The 19502-nt window shown below is 48.1% G+C and overlaps 1 protein-coding gene across 4 annotated transcripts in view; it reads left to right on the forward strand.

The window, feature by feature from the left end:
- The window catches only part of ZNF664 (zinc finger protein 664), a 283496-nt gene extending 272291 nt beyond the window's left edge, over nucleotides 1–11205 (forward strand). For 2 of the 4 annotated variants that reach the window (XM_078337650.1, XM_078337653.1), the window contains 2 exons: nucleotides 3407–3631; nucleotides 10670–11205. The gene's annotated coding sequence lies outside the window, so the exon portion shown is untranslated. Of the gene's footprint in view, nucleotides 1–3406; nucleotides 6469–10669 lie in introns of those variants that run through there. The other 2 variants (XM_078337649.1, XM_078337651.1) reach the window with 1 other exon arrangement.
- Nucleotides 11206–19502: the final 8297 nt, after the last annotated feature.

Below are 19502 nucleotides of genomic sequence, written 5' to 3' on the forward strand. Positions count from 1 at the left end.
TGCCTCCAAACTGTGCGTTTCACTCACATTCTCCTTATGGTTTCCTTCATCACCGTTCTCACTCTCAGCTGTTATTTTAGGTCCAGGGGCACATGTGCAGGTTTGTTACATGAGTAAGTTGCATGTCGCTGAGGTTTGGGGTACAAATGATCCTGTCACCCAGGTAGTCAGCATAATACCCAAAGGGTAGTTTTTCAGCCCACATCCCCCTCCACTCTCCTCCTTCTAGTAATCCCAGTGTCTGTTGTTCCTATCTTTGTGTCTATGTGTGCCCACTGTTTAGCTCCCACTTACAAGTGAAAACATGCAACACGGTTTCCTATTCCTGCATTAGTTCACTTAGGATAATGGCCTATGGCTGCATCCATGTTGCTGCAAAAAACATGATCTTGTTCTTTTTTATGGCTGCATAGTATTCCATGGTGTGGATGTACCACGTCTTCCTTATCCAGCCCACCACTGATGGGCATTTAGGTTGATTTGTGTCTTTGCTATTGTGAAAAGTGCTGCGATGAATTGGTAGAACAATTTCTTTTCCTTTGGATATCTATTCCATCATAAAATTGCTGAATCGAATGGTAGTTCTAAGTTCTTCGAGGAATCTCCACACTGCTTTCCATAGTGGCTGAACAAATTTCCGTTGTCACCAACAGTGCATAAGTGTTCTCTTTTCTCTGCAACCTTGCCAGCAACTGTTATTTTTTGACTTTTTGATAATAGCTGCTCTGACTAGTGTGAGACGATATCTCATTCTGGTTTCGATATCTCATTCTGGTTTTGATTTGCATTTCTTTAATGAACATTGGTGTTGAGCATATTTTCATATATTTGTTGGCTGCAAGTATGTCTTCTTTTGAGTAGTGTCTGTTCATGTCTTTTGCCCATGTTTAATGGGGTTGTTTTTTGTTTGTTAAATTGTTTAAGTTCCTTGTATTCTAAATATTAGACCTTTGTCAGATGCACAGTTTGTGAATATTTTCTTCCATTCTGTAGGTTGTCTGTTTCCTCTGTTGATAGCTTCTTTTGCTGTGCAGAAGCTCTTTTGTTTAATTAGGTCCCACATGTCAGTTTTTGCTTTTGTTCCTTCAATACAAAAAAAAGAAATAACAGCACCACCTTCCTCACCGTGATCAAGTAGGGTGGGAGGCAGTGGTCTTATTGGCCAAGAAAGTGGCTGACTGGGTAAGCTCCCCAGCCTCACCATCTCAGCTCTGTAATTTACTAGCTTCAAGAATTCAGGTGAGTCACTAAACAGCCAGTAGCTTCAGTATTACCAGCCATAAAACAGTGACAATGGCACCTTGTGAGACCTGAATAAAGTGGTGCAAAGACAATAAGAAAATGAAAAAGTTGAGTTTTCCAAGATACATTGAATTTGCAAACATAGTCAGGAAGCTCCTCCTGCCCGTCATGCTGTGTTCTGGGTATTACAATGCAAACGTTGAGCAGAATAGTCCCCACCCTTATCCTGTTCTTCACTAGGATGTGGTTAGGTCTGGGAGAATTAGATGAGATGGGGACTTTTCAGCAACATGTGATAGAAATCCAACTCAAACCTACTGAGACAGAAAATGACATTTACTGGCTCACTTAACTGAAAAATCCAAGGGTAGATGGCTTCAGGCATGGCTGGACGTGGGTGCTCAAACTCTCCTATCCGGAATTGATCCCTCTCCACCCCTTGGTTCTGCCTTGCCCAACATTGTTCTTCTTAGACAGGTGATAAGGTGGCTGCCAGCTTCTTCTAGCTTATATTGTACTCATTGAGAAAACCAGCAGTAGAATCTTTTGCCCAAAATACCAACCAGAGTCTTCTGGGGTGCTTACATTGGCTTGGCTTTGGGCAGGCCCCTCCTTAGTGACCCAGTTATGTGGCCATGGGTTGGAAATGTACTGAATGGCCACATTTGGTTCATGGACACATTCATGATGACAGGAGGGAGAAATCAGCCCCTCTCAAGTCAGATGGGTTGAATCTAGAAGAGCAATGATTCACCTTAAAAGGAAAATATGGGAATACATGTTGAGCAGGCAGAAACAATAGATGTCTGTTACAGAAACAGGGAAGGGAGCAAGTGTTCTGCCTAAAAGAAGAGTAGAGGTGCTAGGGGAAGCTTCAGGAAGGGGAAATGAAACTGTGCCAGAGTTCCCGAGGGATAAAAAAAGGATGATAGAAGGAGGAATTGCAGCAGAGGAAATGGTGTGTGCAAAATATGTAGATATGTTTCCTAGGTAACAAGTCATTCTGTAAAGCTAGGGTGAAGCTAATCTAGTGGGGAACTTCATTTACCTGCTTGCAGATGAGAGAGCAGGCTGACCTCGATGGCTTTGTTTCCTAGATTGTATGTTTCAGTTCTATAATTTGTTTGACTCTTTTTTATAGTTTCTGCTTCTCTGCTTAGATTTCCCATCTTTTCATTCATTGTGAGTATGTTTTCCTTGAAAATATTGAATGCAGTAATGGCAGCTGCTTTAAAATCCTCATCTGATAATTCCAAAATCGGAATAATTTCCAGGTCGGTCTACACGAGTTGTCCTTTCTCTTTAAGATAGGCCCCATGTTCCTGGATCTTTGTATGCCAAATAATGTTGGATTGCATCTTGGGTCTTATGAAAGTTGTGTTGTGCAGACTTTGGACTCTGTTATATTTCTGCAAAGAGTTTTGCTGTATTGTTGTTAAACAGAAGATTGAGTCGCTTGGGCTGAACCTTCAGACTCTGTCTCTCTTAGAGTTTTTAGGTAGGTCGAGATAAAAAGGGGCTGGTGACAGGAAAAGCACAGGTTACTGTCATCTTCTTTCCCTGATTTGCTGCCTTCCTACTGAGAGAGAGCATGCCCAGAAGAGGAACTCTCACTCAGAATACAGACCTGCTTATCCTGGCGAGCTTTAATGTCAAGGAAATGTGGTTGGTTAATGGCTGCAGAGATTGACCTCTCTGGTCTCTGAGCTATCTAATATGCTGTGATTTTCATGTCTAGCCTTCTGCAGAGCAATAAGATAGGTCTTAGCTCTCATTAGCAGCTTTGTGCTTTAAAGCCGTAAGAAGGAGCTATGAAAACTTAATGGAAGTTGAGCGTAAATCAGTGTAACTATTTGAAAAGCATTTTGGCAGCATCCAGCAAAGCTTAGGCTGTGCAAACTCTGTAACCCTGCAGTCTCTCTCCTAAATATATACCCCAGAGCCATGTCTCTCAAAATTTTCAAATCATCACCCACAGGAAGGAATATCTATGCCCCAATCCAACCAGCACATGTGCACACACACACACACACCCCAAAGTGAAAGTGCCATGACATATTACTTATACATAGGTGTGATGCCTTTCTAATACTTTCTTTTCCTATTATTTTTAATGCTGGGCATGGCTCACTAAATTCATTTCAATACTTATTATTGACTACAGCTCTCATTTTGAAAAATACTGCCCTCGAGAAACAAGACGACGTGGACAAGAGTATTCCAGAAGCATTGTCCATGATGGAAACCTGAAACATTCTACATAGCCATCAACAGGAGTATCGACAAGTACACGGCAGAATAGCCAGACAAGGGGCGTCACACCATGGTGAAAATGGATGGACTGCTGCCAAGTGTGTCATGGACGAAGTTCGAAATTACAATATTGAGGGTGAGCACAGTGGTTCATGCCTATAATCCCAGCACTTTGGGAGGCTGTGATGAGTGGATCACCTGAGGTCAAGAGTTTGAGACCAGCCTGGCCAACATGGCGAAACCCACCCCCCTACTAAAAATGCAAAAATTAGCAGGGTGTGATGGTGGGCAGCTGTAATCCCAGCTACTCGGGAGGCTGAGGCAGGAGAACAGTTTGAATCCAGGAGGCGGTGTTTGCAGTGAGCCGGGATCAGGCCATGCACTCCAGCCTAGGCAACAGTGCAAGACTCTGTCTCCATTAAGGCCAGGTACAGTGGCTCACACCCATAATCCCAACACTTTGGGAGGCCGAGATGGGTGGATCGTGAGGTCAGGAGTCCGAGACCTGGTCTGGGTCAACATATTGAAACCCTGTCTCTACTAAAAATACAAAAAATTAGCTGGGTATGGTGGCGCTCACCTGTAGTCCTAGATGTTTGGGAGCCTGAGGCAGGAGAATCACTTGAACCCAGGAGGTGGAAGTTGCAGTGAGTCAAGATTGTGCCACTGCACTCCAGCCTGGGTGACAGAGCGAGACTCCATCTGAAAAAGAAATAATAATATTGAGTGAAGAAGCAAGTTGTAGAAGAGAAGACTCAGTAAGATACAGCTTAAAACATATAATACATGGTGTTGGGAGATTTTCATACCTATGTAGACATGTTTAAAGAAGTGCACAGGAATAACTGATAAGCAAATTCGGGATAACTGTAACTCTTAGAGGGAGGCTGGGTCTTCTCTTGTTTTGTCTGGTGACATTGCTTTCTTAACCCAGTGGAGGGTGTGTGGCTCTTTGCTGTATTAATCTCTAAATCTTTTTGATCATCTGAAGTTCTTATTGAAAAAAAAACAAACTCTAATGAAAGGTCACAAGATCGCAAAACTGGTGCCAACTTTTCTTTCTCAATATTCTAGCTGCCAATATGCCATTTTGCCTGTGGTTTGGGTAGCTCCTGCTGCGTTCCAGCCCTTATGAACTGAGAATTTGCTGAGACTCTTTGTAAAATTTTAAATAACAGACGCTGTATAGAGGAACCAGAGAGCTCAGCTGCTGTGACCCCACGCCCATCTCATGTTGCCCATTATAGCATATTAATTTATACGGGAAAATCTGTAGACACCCCTTGGCCCTGGGCCCGTCACCAAGAAAGATTGCCCCAAAAAGTATAATCTTTAGTGCTTTTATACATTTAATGGCCTAGGGAACGAAGGAGGGGGCAGGGTGGGGGCCTGAGGCAGGGAGCTCAGCGATTTACTACTCTGCCCCCAGCATTTCTCCCTCCTACAAATGCTTTCCAGTTCTCTTTAAAAAAGTTTCATGGTGAACCAATGAATAAAGACCCCATAGTGGGCAGGCTTTTAAAAACAACAAAACTAGGCTACTGTGGAATAAATTATGACTTAGCAGCTAAGACACCTGAGGGAGGGGAAAGGAATGTGTGTATAGAACTGGGTGTTGTTGGAGAGCACATTAAGGTGGTAGTGTCTCGTTACTTAATGGCCCGGCTTAGGAGGGTTCTGGAAGGTTTCCAAGAACAGGAAATAAGGCCCCACTAATGTGCACGAAGAAAGCTTAGAGGGTCAGAGGAGGGTGCAGGCACCCCGCAGCAGACGGTGGATCAAGGCAGGAAGCCGGTCTCCCCTTTACTTGGCTTCCCTGTGCCAGCAAGGGTGATGTCCAGGAATGCCACGGCTCCCCTGCGAAATTGCCTGGTGTCATTAGGGAATACCTCAGAGTGCCAGCCTGTGCTGCCTTCCTTCCCATCCTACCAACAAATCCAATTTGGGGATCCGTCCTCCAGGTGTGTGATCTTAGACCTCTCCACCCTCTAAAGCCTCATCGGCCCAGGCACAGAACCCGAGAACCTGGGCTGTCTTCTCAGGTGGCCAGGAGAAACACAGGCAAGTGCTTGATCACGACTGGATGTTCACAGCAGCCCAAGCTCTGTGCTCCAGTGGGTTGAAATAGGGGCCAAGATCTCCGGGGAGGACGACAGGTCCCTGAGAAAGAAAAGGGGAGGCTGACAGTGCAGAATATAGAAGCAATGAAGAGGGGAGACGGACCGCCTGGGTGCAAGGTTTGGTCCTGAGGATAACCTTGGCCGAGGGTGAACTTGCATATTCCCTACACATGACAAGCCTCCATTCCAAATCAGCACGGGGTCGGGGGAAAAGTGAACATGGATGAAGGGGAACTCCCACAGCAAGCCCTCAGTTGAGCTCCTGCTACCCCGAGTGCTCCCGAAACACCCACTTTATCATCGCTGGAGGGGAAGGGAACAGAGCGGATCCCACAGCTGGGGAGGGTGTGGCCGGTGGCAGGACGGGCAGGTAGCATGCAGCCCACACTGCAGTCTGGCCTGCTGAAGAAGTGGGCGGGGGCCATTTTTCTCTGCATCCTCTTTCTCTAAGCACAGACATGGCAGCACCAAACAGATGCTAAATGCATCTCACTCGAGGCTCATTACAGAGTTTACCTGCCAGGGTAATCAAATTCCCTGAACAACATGAAACCGACTTTTAGCTGTTTCTTCCTGAAAACCCTTCGCCCCTGGAGTGGACTTACATGAATGCACCATGTTTGTATTTTCCTCCACTTTGAAGCCCGTTTTTGTCCTCTGTTTCTTTCTCCATATTGTTCCTGGTAGACAGGAGACCAAAGTTAAAAAGACCTGCAATACAGGCTGGGCGTGGTGGCTCACGCCTGTAATCCCAGCACTTTGGGAGGCCGAGGCGGGCGGATCACGAGCTCAGGAGTTCAAGACTAGACTGGCCAACATGGTGAAACCTCGTCTCTACTAAAAAATACAAAAATTAGCTAGGCATGGTGGCTCATGCCTGTAATCTCAGCTACTTGGAAGGCTGAGGTAGGAGAACTGCTTGAACGGGACCTGGGAGGTGGAAGTGGCAGCAAGCCGAGATCATGCCACTGCACTCTAGCCTGGGCTACAGAGAGACTCCATCACAAATAAAAAAAAAAAGACCCACAATACAAAGTGTCACCAAGGATGGGAGCCACCGCAGTGGAGCACTTACTTGTTGCTGGTTGGGGTGCAAAGTGATGTAACCCAGCAATCCCACTGCTCGGTGTGTCCCCAAAAGAAATAAAAGCTCATCACACAAAGGCTTGTGCCTTTACCTGTAACAGCTCTACCTTGGAAAAAACCCTGCCTCCCCATCAGTACTGACACACGAATAATGAAATGTATTTGTTGTTTATCTGAAATTCAAACTTAATCGAGTGTCCTGCTTTCTCTGGCAACCCTGTTTGTGAGGAGCTCACAGAACAGCTGCAGGGAGGCGGTAGTGGGATCCACAGCAACAAGTGAAACAAACGTACGGTAATAAACATGAAATATACAATGATAGAGACATGGTACTGTTTTCTGAGAACTTACTAGGTGCAGTCTGGTCTAGTGGTTAAGAACAGAGGCTGCTTAGCTTGGAATCCCAGCGCTTCTACTTTCAAACTGTGTGATTGTTTTTGACTTTGTCTCCTTATCTGTAAAATGGGTGTAATAATAGTACCTACCTCATAGGGCCAGGTATTGTGGCTCATGCCTGTGATCCCAGCACTTTGGGAGGCCAAGGCAGGAGGATCACTTGAGGCCAGAAGTTTGAGACCAGCCTTGGCAACATGATTCGACACTGTATCTACAAAAAAAATAAATAAAACAGAAACAAATAGCCAGGCCTGGTGGCACATACCTATAGCCCTAGCTGCTCAGAAGGCTGAGGCAGGAGGATTGCTTGAGCCCAGGAGTTTGAGACTGGCTTGGGCAACATAGTAAGATCCTATCTCTACCAAAAAGAAAAATAAATAGTACCTATCTCATAGGACTGCTCTGAGGTTTAAATGAGTGACAGATATAAAGCACTTGGAATAGTGCCTGACACATAAAAAGTGCTCAAAAAGCTTAGCTATTCATAGCAGCAGGTTCTTATTAGCTAAAGAGAATTGGTGTAAATTAAAAAGTTATTTCAGGCTGGGCACGGCAACTCACACCTGTAATCCTAGCCCTTTGGGAGGCTGAGGCAGGTGGATCACTTGAACGCAAGAGATCGAGACCAGCCTGGGCAACATGGTGAAACCCCAACTCTATAAAAAACTACAAAAATTAGCTGGATGTGGTGGCATTGGCCTGTAGTCCCTCCCAGCTATTTGGGAGGCTGAGGTGGGAGGATCACTTGAACCTGGGAGGCAGAGGTTGCAATGAGCAGAGATTGTGTCACTGTATTTTGGCCCAGTCAATAGAACAAGACTCTGTCTCAAAAAAAAAAAAATAAAAGTTTCTTCAAATGAATTCACCTAAACTGGGGGCCAAGTTTAATGGAGAACAGTTGGGGAGGAAGGTTTTGCCTGAGACTTTATATTGAAAAATGAAACAAGATGATAAACCTTTATCACACGACAATTGCAATAATGTACGACGTCTTAAAATTTGCAAAAGAGTGACTCAACAAGGTTTTGGGAGGGATAATTTTTCTGACAGAATGTGTAGTGCCGTGATAGAATGTCCTTCCTCTTGGCGACGCCCATGGCAAGACCTTAAAGCAGTTTCCTCCTGGAGAAAGTGCCCCAGGACGTCGCATGTGCCTGGAGTTGCTCCCAGCTGCGGGCCGCAGCACCTTATCAGTTTCCCCCTCAATTGTCAACCAGTCTCCCTCACGGACCCACCTTCACCGGTGGCTTCCAGTGGGAATCATGCCATTTTCCAACATTGCTTTCAGCAACTTCTTGAAATTGACATTTTTGCCCAGATTTGCCATTTCCTCATGCAGCCTTTAAAAAAAAAAACCAAACAGTTTTCTGCATTGCTTGGTGGGCTTTTGTGAAGAAAGTGACCATAAGATGTGTGGAAAAGGATAGCACTGATGTAGAATTACCATTGGCTCCAGCCTTCCACTCTTATCTTCATGCCCAAGAGAATTTAAAACGAAGGACTCAACCGGTAAACACCCATCTAAGCAGCGCTGTTCGCCGCAGCCTGAAGGTGGATACAGCCCACAGGTCCACCTGCTGAGGAACGGAAAAGCAAACTGTGCTCCGTCCCTTTAGTGGAGGATTATTCAGCAACGAAAAAGAAAGGAGGCTGGGTGTGGTGGCTCATGCCTGTAATCCCAGCACATTGGGAGGATGAGGTGGCCCATCACTTAGGGCCAGGGGTTTGAGACCAGCCTGGGCAACATATTGAGAATGGTCTCTACAAAAATAAATAAATAAATAAATAAAAATATGCCAGGCATAGTTGCATGTACCTGTAGTCCTGGCTATTTAGGAGGCTGAGGCAGGAGGATCACTTGAACCCAGGAATTCAAGGCTGTAGTGAACTATGATCTCACCACTGCACTCCAGCCTGCGTGACGGAGAGAGAATTTGTCTCTAAAAAGAAAAGGAATGAAGGACAGATGCCTGCTGCACCAAGGATGGATGTCAAAAACATCATGCTAGTTGGAAGAAGCCTGATGCAAAGGACCCCGTGTTGTCTGATTCCATGTATGGAAAATATCCAGAATAGGCAGATTCATGGAGAGCAGATTGGTGGCTGCCAGGGGCTGGGGGAAGAGGGAAGGGAGAGTGGCCGCTGGTGGGTACGGGGTTTCCTTTGGGGCGATGAGAATGTTCTGACCTAGATAGAGGCAGCGATTGCCCAACATTGTAAATGTACTAAATGTCACTGAATTGTTCATCTTTAAATGGTCAATTTTATGTTTTGTGAATTTCATCCCAATTGAAAAAAAAAATAACAGAATGGTCATGACAAGGGGACAGTACATTGGTGAGCATGTTCTTGGGACAATAACGTTTGCACCCCACCTCGGAAGATGGGGAGCAAGCAACAGGTCTGGAACAAGGACTCCTGTCCTTCGCATCAGCCCCTGGGAGGTTCTCATCCAAGTCTGGCTCTGGATGGATTCCAAGATGAGTCCAGAATCCAGGAAGGGTGTGGACTTCAGAGGGCCACACCGTAGCCCAGATTTCATGGGGTCTGGGCTTGGGCTGTGGGCGTGGATGGGACTAGCCTCTGTGTGGCCTCTTGTCCTCCTCCTGTGAGTTCAGGTGGGCATGGGAGCCCTCAGGTTGGCGATGATCACTTTTGCGCCTTCCTCTGAGGGAGGGACAGGCCACTGATGCCTGTCGAATCTCCCGGATGGGCTTGGTGGTCTCAGGGATTTGGAAGCAGGCTTCAAGGGAGCAAAGGCACCTGGCGAGCGGATGAGAAAGCCTCGGACAGGAGCCAAGAGGTGAACTACAGCTGCAGGCAAAGCTGTGCTGATATTGGGCTCCATCCTCATCAGCCACATGACCCGGGCGTGTCCTTTGACCTCCAACCCTCAGTGACCGCATCCGTGACATGGGCACAATAGCAGCACCAAGCTCTTCCGGGTGTCACGAAGGTTCAGTGACGCAGGGTTTGGAAAGCACTCAGCCTTCGAGTCACTCTCGTCGCTGTTGCTGGCGCCCTTACAGCCAAACACTGAGGAAGGATGGCCTTTTCAGAACTGGTTTTGACTTGGAAAGTCCACAAAAGCTGCCGTCAGCCTCCCCCGTCCTCACATGTCAGACTTAAAGGATGGAGCAGTGCAGAGGGAGCCCTGTGCGTGCTCGTCCACTCCAGCCTGAAAAAGCCCAAGTGTGCCAGCAATTGCAGGCTCAAGAAAAAGACCCTCGCTCCCCAGACTAAGGGAGGAAGCAATTAGGGAGAGGCCTGCCGAGGTGTTGGCGGAGAGAGCCCTGAGAAGGGCGGGGCCGCTGATGAAGCTGGAAGAGGAGGGATACTGAGGCTGGGAGCTGTCCCTGGAAGCGGCCAGTGTGGGATCTGGTCTGCAGGGGCTGGTCTGGGAGGGAGAAGGAGGGAGGGGACTCTTCTTATGCAGCAGTCTGGAGGCTCCCAGGAAGGTGCAAGGCTGGATGCCTTGCATGGGGGCTCGAAACCTGGGGCCCAAGAACTCAGATGAGGGGAAAATCCTCTATGTTCATTCTCAGCCTCTAATGCATTCCCTTCTCTCACAGATGCAGGCAACAAACTGTGATAATTAACGGAAGCTGAGGCTTCATTCCTGGTTTGAAAAAAAATCAGAGATACTTTCATGTTATGTTCCAGCTGCTGCAGCCATACCAAAATATCATTGACTCTTGTTGCTTCTCCAACGTTAGAGAAACTCCAGGCCCGCCACTCGAGTGTGTTCTTGAATACATCTGTAAAGAAGCCCGCGTCAGGCCAGGCTGACATGCCTATGATCCCAACACTTTGGATGGCTGAGGTGAGAGGATCACTGGAGGCAGAAATTGGAGACTGGCCTGGGTAACACAGAGAGACTCCATCTTTACAAAACATTGAAAAATTACCTGGGCATGGTGGAGTTTTGTAGCCTGAGCTAGTCGGGAGGCTGAGACGGGAGGATCACTTGAGCCCAGGAGGTTGAGGCTGCAGTGAGCTATGATTGTGCCACTGCACTCCAGCCTGGGCCTCACAGCAAAGCCCTGTCTCTAAAAAATTTTATTTTAATTATAAAAAAGAGCCCATGTCATTACAATATTAGAAATCTGTTTGCTATTGTGATAACTGTTGTGATTCGGTGCATTTTCTCCCTGTAAACCTAGGTATTTTATGCTACACGTTTAGAGAGATTATTCTGAAGAGGGGTCCACCGGCTTTATCAAACTGTCGAAGGGGTCAGTGACACACACAAAAAAAGGACAGCTGCTCCCCACCGCCTTAAGGCAGGATGGAGTGAGTGTTTATTTACTTTCATCTTACCTGCTTCTTGGCGTGAATGAAGTTTGTGGAAGACACAGAGGAAGCAGGAGTGGGGAGACCCTTTAAAGCACAGGTGTCAGCCCTGGCCATACTGGGACATCCAGGCCACCACCCCAGACTAGGCAAAGAGGAACGTCCGGGTGTCCCACTGCCCCAGCCACAGGGCTGCCTGCAAATCCGGAACTCAGCAAGTTCCTTCCTGCCCTCGGGACCTCTTGCTGTTCCGCTGACAGGAAGTGCTTTTCCCAGATGTGGGCGGCTTTGCTTGCCGCTTGTATTTTTGTTGTTGTTGTTTTGAGACAGGGTCAGGCTGGCGTGCAGTGGTATGAACACCACTCATGCAGTCTTGACCTCCCCGGCTCGGGCAATCCTCCCTCCTCGGCCTTCTGAGTAGCTTGGACTACAGACTTGTACCACCATGCCCAGCTAACTTTTTGTATTTTTAGTAGCGATGGGGTTTCACCCAGCTGCCCAGGTTGGTCTTGAACTTCTGGGCTCAAGTGATCTGCCGGCCTCAGCTTCCCAAAATGCTGGGATTACATGGGTGAGGCATCGCGCCCAGCCTGGCTCCCTGGTTTGAAGGAGCTCTCTGCTCCAAGGGAACCTGCTGAGAGAAGCCTCTGTTGGCCTCCCTGCCTTCAATACGCCCCATCTTTGCTCACACATTCTCCCGCCTTTTCTCCCCAGCAGAGCGTGAGTCACCACCTGAAAGCACGTTTCAAGGTTCTGTTTGTTGTTGACAACCTGTCTCCCCAGCCACACTGTCAGTTGCAGGAGGGCGAGGACGCTGCTTGTTCACAGCCACGTTCTAACACCCAGGACGGTGTCTGGCACGGGGCAGGCTCTCACTGCATCTATGGTGAATGGATAAATGAATCCACACATTGAGCACTGAAAACCACTTGGACAGATGGACACTGCCTCTTTCGCCTTGAGCTCATCTGATATCCAAAAGCCTTTTTCTCTCCTGTTTTGATATTTCTCCTTTATTTACATTGTTTAGTGAAGTGAAATTCATATAGCATAGAATTAACCATTTTAAAGTGAACGACGTGGCCAGGCACAGTGGCTCACACCTGTAATCCCCGCACTTTGAGAGGCTGAGGTGAATGGATCAGTTGAGTTCAGGAGTTTGAGACCAGCCTAGCCAACATGGTGAAACCCCGTCTCTATTAAAAATACAAAAATTAGCTGGGAGTGATGGCAATGCCTGTAATCCCAGTTACTTGGGAGGCTGAGGCAGGAGAACCACTTGAACCTGGGAGGCGGAGGTTGCAGTGAGCCGAGATCGTGGCATTGCACTCAAGCCTGGACGATGGAGCGAGATTCCGTCTAAAAAAAAAAAAAAAAAGCCGGACTCGGTGCCTCACTCCTGTAATCCCAGCAGTCTGGGAGGCTGAGGCGGGCGAATCGAGGTCAGGAGTTCAAGACCAGTCTGGCCAACATGGCGAAACCCTGTTTCCACTAAAAATACAAAAATTAGCCAGATGTGGTTGTGTGTGCCTATGATCCCAGCTACTTGGGACGCTGAGGCAGGAGAATTGCTTGAACCTGGGAGGTGGAGGTTGCAGTGAGCTGAGATCTCACCACGCACTCCAGCCCGGGTGACAGTGTGAGAGTCCATCTCAAAAAAATAAAATAAAATAAAATAATAAGGGTGGGGCGCAGTGGCTCAAGCCTGTAATCCCAGCACTTTGGGAGGCTGAGGCGGGTGGATCACGAGGTCAACAGATCAAGACCATCTTGGTCAACATGGTGAAACCCCACCTCTACTAAAAATACAAAAAATTAGCTGGGCACGGTGGCGCGTGCCTGTAATCCCAGCTACTCGGGAGGCTGAGGAGGGAGAATTGCCTGAACCCGGGAGGCGGAGGTTGCGGTGAGCCAAGATCGTGCCATTGCACTCCAGCCTGGGTAACAAGAGTGAAACTCCATCTCAATAAATAAATAAATAAATAAAATAAAATAATAAAATAAATAAAGTGAGCAACTTAGATGCATTTCTAATACTTTCGAATGGTCATTTAGGACACTCACAGTGTTTTGCAACTACCGCCTCTAACTAGCTCCAAAATATTCTCATCACCCAAAAGAAAACCCCAAACCCGTGAAACACTCACTTTCCATCCCCCTTCCCTCATCCCCAGGCAACCCCCCGTCCACTTCGTCTCCTGGATTGACCAGTTCTGGACGTTTCACGTAAACCGAGTCATCTGGTGCGGACGCTATGCGGCCTTTCATGTCTGGCTTCGTCCACTCACTCAGCGCCGTGTTTCCGGGTTCATCATCACAGTGCGGATAAGTGCTCCTTCCCCTCTGTGGCTGAATAACGTTCCACGGTGTGGAAGATTTGGGTTGTTTCAGGGTCCAAGGATCTTAGAGGAAGACAATCCCAGATATTTAATTCACATGCTCAGGAATGTCGGGGGTGAGTCCTTCCGGAACATTCCTCTAATTAGTGGGCTCAGCGTGGAGTTAGCGCAACCTGTTGGCGTGGACAACGGCCTCCAAGTGTCCAAGAGGAACGCGATCAGAAAGTTGGACGCATGAATGGCATTGACTGTTGGACATGTTTGTCCCTTACCAGGGGACAGTGGTGTGAGTCTCCAAGAGGCCACCCCTCTGTTCAGGCAGGGCACCTTCCCCTGGAGCCTGCTGGGAGAGTGAGCTAGAGAAACCTCAGTCATGGAGGCTCTCATCTTGTGGCCTCAGTCACAACATGTCCAGGACGTCATCGCCACGCCCTCGCCTGATCTGTCCCCGAGAGCCGGGTCTGTTTCCGGGCACAGCCATCAGATCCCATCCTTGCAGCCTCCTCACAGCCTGTGAGTCCCAAATGCACCTCAGAGTCTCCCCAACTCAAACGAGACTAGATCTTGACACCATGATCACCTGGTGACCCAGCCTGGAAAGCTGTAGCTATGGTTTCTTCTCTGCCCTCCTTTCCAGATTCTTCCTTTGGTTGGTCGCTGGGTCTGGTTCCAAGGGCAGAATCACTCTCTTTGGATCTCTTCTTTCTCTTCTGCCCTCTCTGGGTCCAGGCCTTTATTCTCTCACCTGCACTTTTTTTTTTTTCATGGAGTCTTGTTCTGTCGCCCAGGCTGGCGTATGAAGCGGCAAGATCTTGGCTCACTGCAACCTCTGCCTGCTGGGTTCAAGAGATTCTTCTGCCTCAGACTCCTGAGTAACTGGGATTACAGGTGTGCACCACCATGCTCTGCTAAGTTTTGTATTTTTAGTAGAAACAGGGTTTCGCCATGTTGGCCAGGCTGGTCTCAAACTCCGGACCTCAGGTGATCCGCCCGCCTCAGCCTTTCGGAGTGATGGGATTACAGGTGTGAGCCACAGCACCCGGCCTCACCTGCACTCTTTTTTTTTTTTTTTTTTTTTTTGAGATGGAGTCTCGCTCTGTGGCCAGGCTGGAGTGCAGTGGCATGATCCGGGTTCACCGCAATCTCTACCTCCCAGGTTCAAGCTATTCCCTTGCCTCAGCCTCCTGAGTAGCTGGGACTATAGGCACCGCCACCATGCCTGACCAATTTTTTGTATTTTAGTGGAGATGGGTTTTCACCATGTTGGCCAGGCTGGTTTCAATCTCCTGACCTCGTGATGCGCCTGCCTTGGCCTCCGAGAGTGCTGGGATTACAGGCGTGAGCCTCCGCGCCTGGCCTCGGCCTCCACTCTTTTTACAGAATCCTCAATGTCTTCCTTGCTTCTCCCCTCGGAGCAGTCCTTCTCTGCTGCAAATTTAATAGTCTAGACTTGGGCATAGTTTTTTTGTTGGTTTATTTGCCTGTTTTTTTTTTTTAAATATAAAGAACCAAAAAAGAGTCACCAATTTTTACTAACATTTTATTTTGCTAAATAAACCTGTCATAAAAAAGGACAACTGAACTGTATGTACAATGCCCCCACTAAATGAAAAGAGATGGTGTTTACACAAATGCGTTGTGACCCCTCCCAGATGAGTAACGTGAAACCCAGCAAAGCCTCTCACTTCCTTCTTCGTCTCTCTTCACCTGAGGCTGAACGACCTTTGCCCGGTGCTGAGGAATGACGGGCATTTGGAGCCACGGGCCCATGGCATATGACCCAAACTCCAGCATGGCTGAGAAGAGACGGAAATAAGAAGGAAAGAAGCTAAGGTGGAGTTTAAACAACAGAGAAAAGGGCCGGGCACGACGGTGCACGCCTGTAATCCCAGCACTTTGGGAGGCTAAGGTGGACAGATCACTTGAGGTCAGGTGTTCAAGACAAGCCTGGCCAACATGGTGAAACCCCCTTTCTACCAAAAATACAAAAATTAGCTGGGCATGGTGGTGGGCGCCTGTAATCCCAGCTGCTTGGGAGGCTGAGGGACAAGAATCGCTTGAACACAGGAGGCAGATGTTGCAGTGAGCCAAGATTGCACCACTGGACTCGAACGTGGGTGACAAGAGGAAGACTCTATCTCAAACACAAAAACAAAACAAAAGAAGAGAGAGAGAGAATTGAAAGGGGAGAGCAAGAAAACAGAGAGAGAGAGAGAGAGAGAGAGAGAGAGAGAGAGCGCATGCTGGGTAAAGGCTGAGGAAGCCGAAAGGAAATTAAGCTGTGAGATAAAGTGGTGTTTGGACACAGAAGAAAACCAAGCACATGACAGCAGAGAGCAAGTCTAAGGCTCTGCCCAGGCTGCAGGAGGAAAAAGCAATGAACACAGAATGAATGAATGACGCTCATGACAGTGTCTTTGTAACTGGAGAAGGTATGACTGCCAACAAGAACAATACGCCAGACATCGTGATTGAAAGAAAAAATCTCATCCTGTTTTAAAGATGGAAATGGTATTAGAAATTCACAGCTGCGTGCACACACACACGCACGCACACACATGCACACACGCACTCATGCACACACGCACGCACACATGCACACACACACGCACACGCACACACAGAGGGAACAGGCGGCAGAGGGACGGGAGATAGTTCAATGTCATTGGTCTCACTTTACACAAATACGATTTCATTCCTGACCTTGATCACTGCAGAGAGGCTTGAATGGTTCCTACTTTAAGCCTCTCCTTAGACAGAAAACCATTTGACATACTTAGAGGGAAAAAGAAAATGGTTCCCGCATGGGAAGAGTCCTAAGTAGCAGAAATTGCAAAGAGAACAAAACAGAACAGGCCGGATGAGAGAGGGGCGCTGCGCGTATTCGCTGGGAAAATAAATACAAATGGATTCAACGGCACAAAGACGAGCTCTCACGCCAAGGTGAAAAACCAACATCTGACTACGTGTCTCATAGAAGGAACACGTCTAAAATGAGGTGACACAGAAATGCAGGGGGCAAAAACGCGTCTGAGCACTGCAGAAGGGAAAACAAGACGGACACAATTGAGGGAGATGAGTGAACACATCATGGTCAATCAGTAAAGCCGACGGAGCCCTGCGTTTTTCAGAAGATGGAGACTTTGAGGGAAAAGGCGTCACACAGATCACTCTGTACCAATAAAATCACTTAGCACCAAATGACTCAGCCTTGGGTCGCACTGTTGATGCAGAAGAGATAAGCTGAAGCCCACTTGGAAATGTGATCTCCATCCCTCCCTCCTCTCCCCACACCCAGCACATTTCTGAGTCCTGAGCTCTGGCAGTGAACTTTATATTTTTTCATGAGTCTTTAACTCAAAGATTTTTTTTCTCTCTCTCTTTCCATGGATGTTCTATTCAGAAACCATTCCAGGCATTTGGAATTCAGAATCTGAACATCTCCGAGGCACCGTAGGCTCTAAACTCCCGTCGTTTCTTATTTTTTCTTGCCATCTGTCCTCACCACTCAGTCCTCATTCTCCGAGCTGCTTGCCCTCTTCCTGTCCTGGGCGTGTTGTGCTTATTCACGAAGCGGGAGCTTTCTCTGGAGATAAGAAATAAGTTCACTCTTCCTGTTCACTGTTTGACCACACATACCCTCTGGGGATCTGAGAATGCTGAAGTCTTAACGCAGTCATCGACGTGGCCTTCCTTTCAGCCAAAAAGTGGAAATAACTCATGCACCCATCAATGACTGAATAGATAAATCCAATTGTCTATGAATGAATGAAGACAAATTGTGTGTGGTCCAGCCACACAATGGAATATTATTCGGCCATAAAAAGGTACAAGGTTCTTACACATGCTACCGCAGGGATGAACCTTGACAACATCACTCCCTGGGAAAGAAGCCTCATATTGTATGTTCCATTATGAAACACCCAGAACGGAAATCCACAGAGAGGGCATAGAACCCGGTAACCAGGGGCTGGGGGGAGGGAGATGGAGTTTCATGGCGATGAAAATGTTCTGGAAATCATGGTGACAGTTGCACAACATTGTGAATGTTCTTAATGTCACTGAGTCGTACCCTTAGAAATGGATATAAAGGCACATTTTATGTCATGTATATTTTACTACAATTTTTAATAGGAAAAAAAGAGGCCTGCTGCAGTGGCTCACGCCTGTAATCCCAACACTTTGGGAGGCCGAGGTGGTGGATCACTTGAGGCTGGGAGTTTGAGACCAGCCTGGGCAACATGGTGAAACCCTGTCTCTACTAAAAATAGAAAAATTACACGGGCCTAGTGGTGGATGCCTGTAATCCCAGCTAATTGGGAGGCTGAGGCACGAGAATTTCTTGAACTCAGGAGGTGGAGGTTGCAGTGAGTGGAGATAGAGCCATTGCACTCCAGCCTGGGCAACAGAGTGAGACTTCATCTCAAAAAAAAAAAGGAAAAGGCTGGGCGTGGTGGCCCACACCTGTAATCCCAGCACTTTGGGAGGCCGAGGTGGGCGGATCACCTGAGGTCGGGAATTTGAGATGAGCCTGACCAACATGGAGAAACCCCGTCTCTACTAAATATACAAAATTAGCCAGTGTGGTGGCTCATGCCTGTAATCCCAGCTACTGGGGAGGCTGAGGCAGAAGAATCACTTAAACCCAGGAGGCGGAGATTTCGGTGAGCCGAGATTGTGCCGTTGCACTCCAGCCTGGGCAACGAGAGCAAAACTCTGTCTTGAAAAAAAAAGAAAGAAGAAGAAGAAGGAGAAGAAAGGAGAAGGAGAAGGAGAAGAAGAAGAAAGTCATCTTCCTACCCTTGGCATGCGGAACCCCCCCTTTCTAGTGCAATTACGTGCAGGTGGAATAATGCAAGATTTGAAGGCGGGCAGGACTCCAGAGCCCTGAGTTTTGTTTTTCCATGGAGTCTGGTGGCGTGGCCTTCCACAGTGGACCTCCAGCTTCAGTGACTGGGATTCGCCCCTGTCAGAGCTGCCTGTCCACGGGGATGATGAGACATCACCAAGTATCTCAGATGCTGCACTAATTCCCCGTGGCTGTTATAACAAGTGCCCAAAACTGGGTGGCTTAAGCAACAATGACTTCTTCTCTCACTGCTCTGGAGGCTGGGAGTCTGAGTAGAGGTGGAGGCAGGGCGCTCTGAGACCCTGGGGAGAGTCCTTCTCTGCCTTCCCAGCTCCTGGTGGTGCCAGCGTTCTGGGGCATTCCTGGGCTTGTGGCCGTGTTGCCCTAGTCTCGGCCTCTTGGTTGCACAGCTTTCCTGTGTGATCTCTCCTCTGCTTACAAGGGCATCAGTCGTATTGGGTTAGGGTCCCCTCCTGACCTCAGCTGAACTTAAGGTCATCTGCAAAGACCCTCTTTCCAAGCAAGGTACTGTCCGTGAGTCCCAGGGTGAGGACTTGAGCATAACTCTGGGGGGACATAGCCCAGAGCAGGTGTTTCCGGGGAAGTGTGCGGTCCCCTCCCATCTTATGAAGGATTGGGAGCCATATCTGGGTTGAAAATGGGTTTTGCTGTCCTCAGGGACAAAGGCATGATTCCTCCCCAGGGGGGGATACTCCTTTTCCCAGGGGGGTTCCATCGGAACGGAGCTGGGGATCAGGCAGCAAAAGGGGGTCCACTGGCTGGGGTCCTGGGGGTTTGCTGGCTCTGGGGGGGAACACAGGCCTTGTGTGGTCAGCTGAACTGGGCCTTGTGGGACAGGGAGATGTCACTCATGCTGGCCTGCCTCCTAGACAGAGAAGCAGGGAGCTGAGAGGACCTCTGTCT

This window comes from Callithrix jacchus, chromosome 9 (assembly GCF_049354715.1).
Source record: "Callithrix jacchus isolate 240 chromosome 9, calJac240_pri, whole genome shotgun sequence".
NCBI classification, from domain to species: domain Eukaryota; kingdom Metazoa; phylum Chordata; class Mammalia; order Primates; family Cebidae; genus Callithrix; species Callithrix jacchus.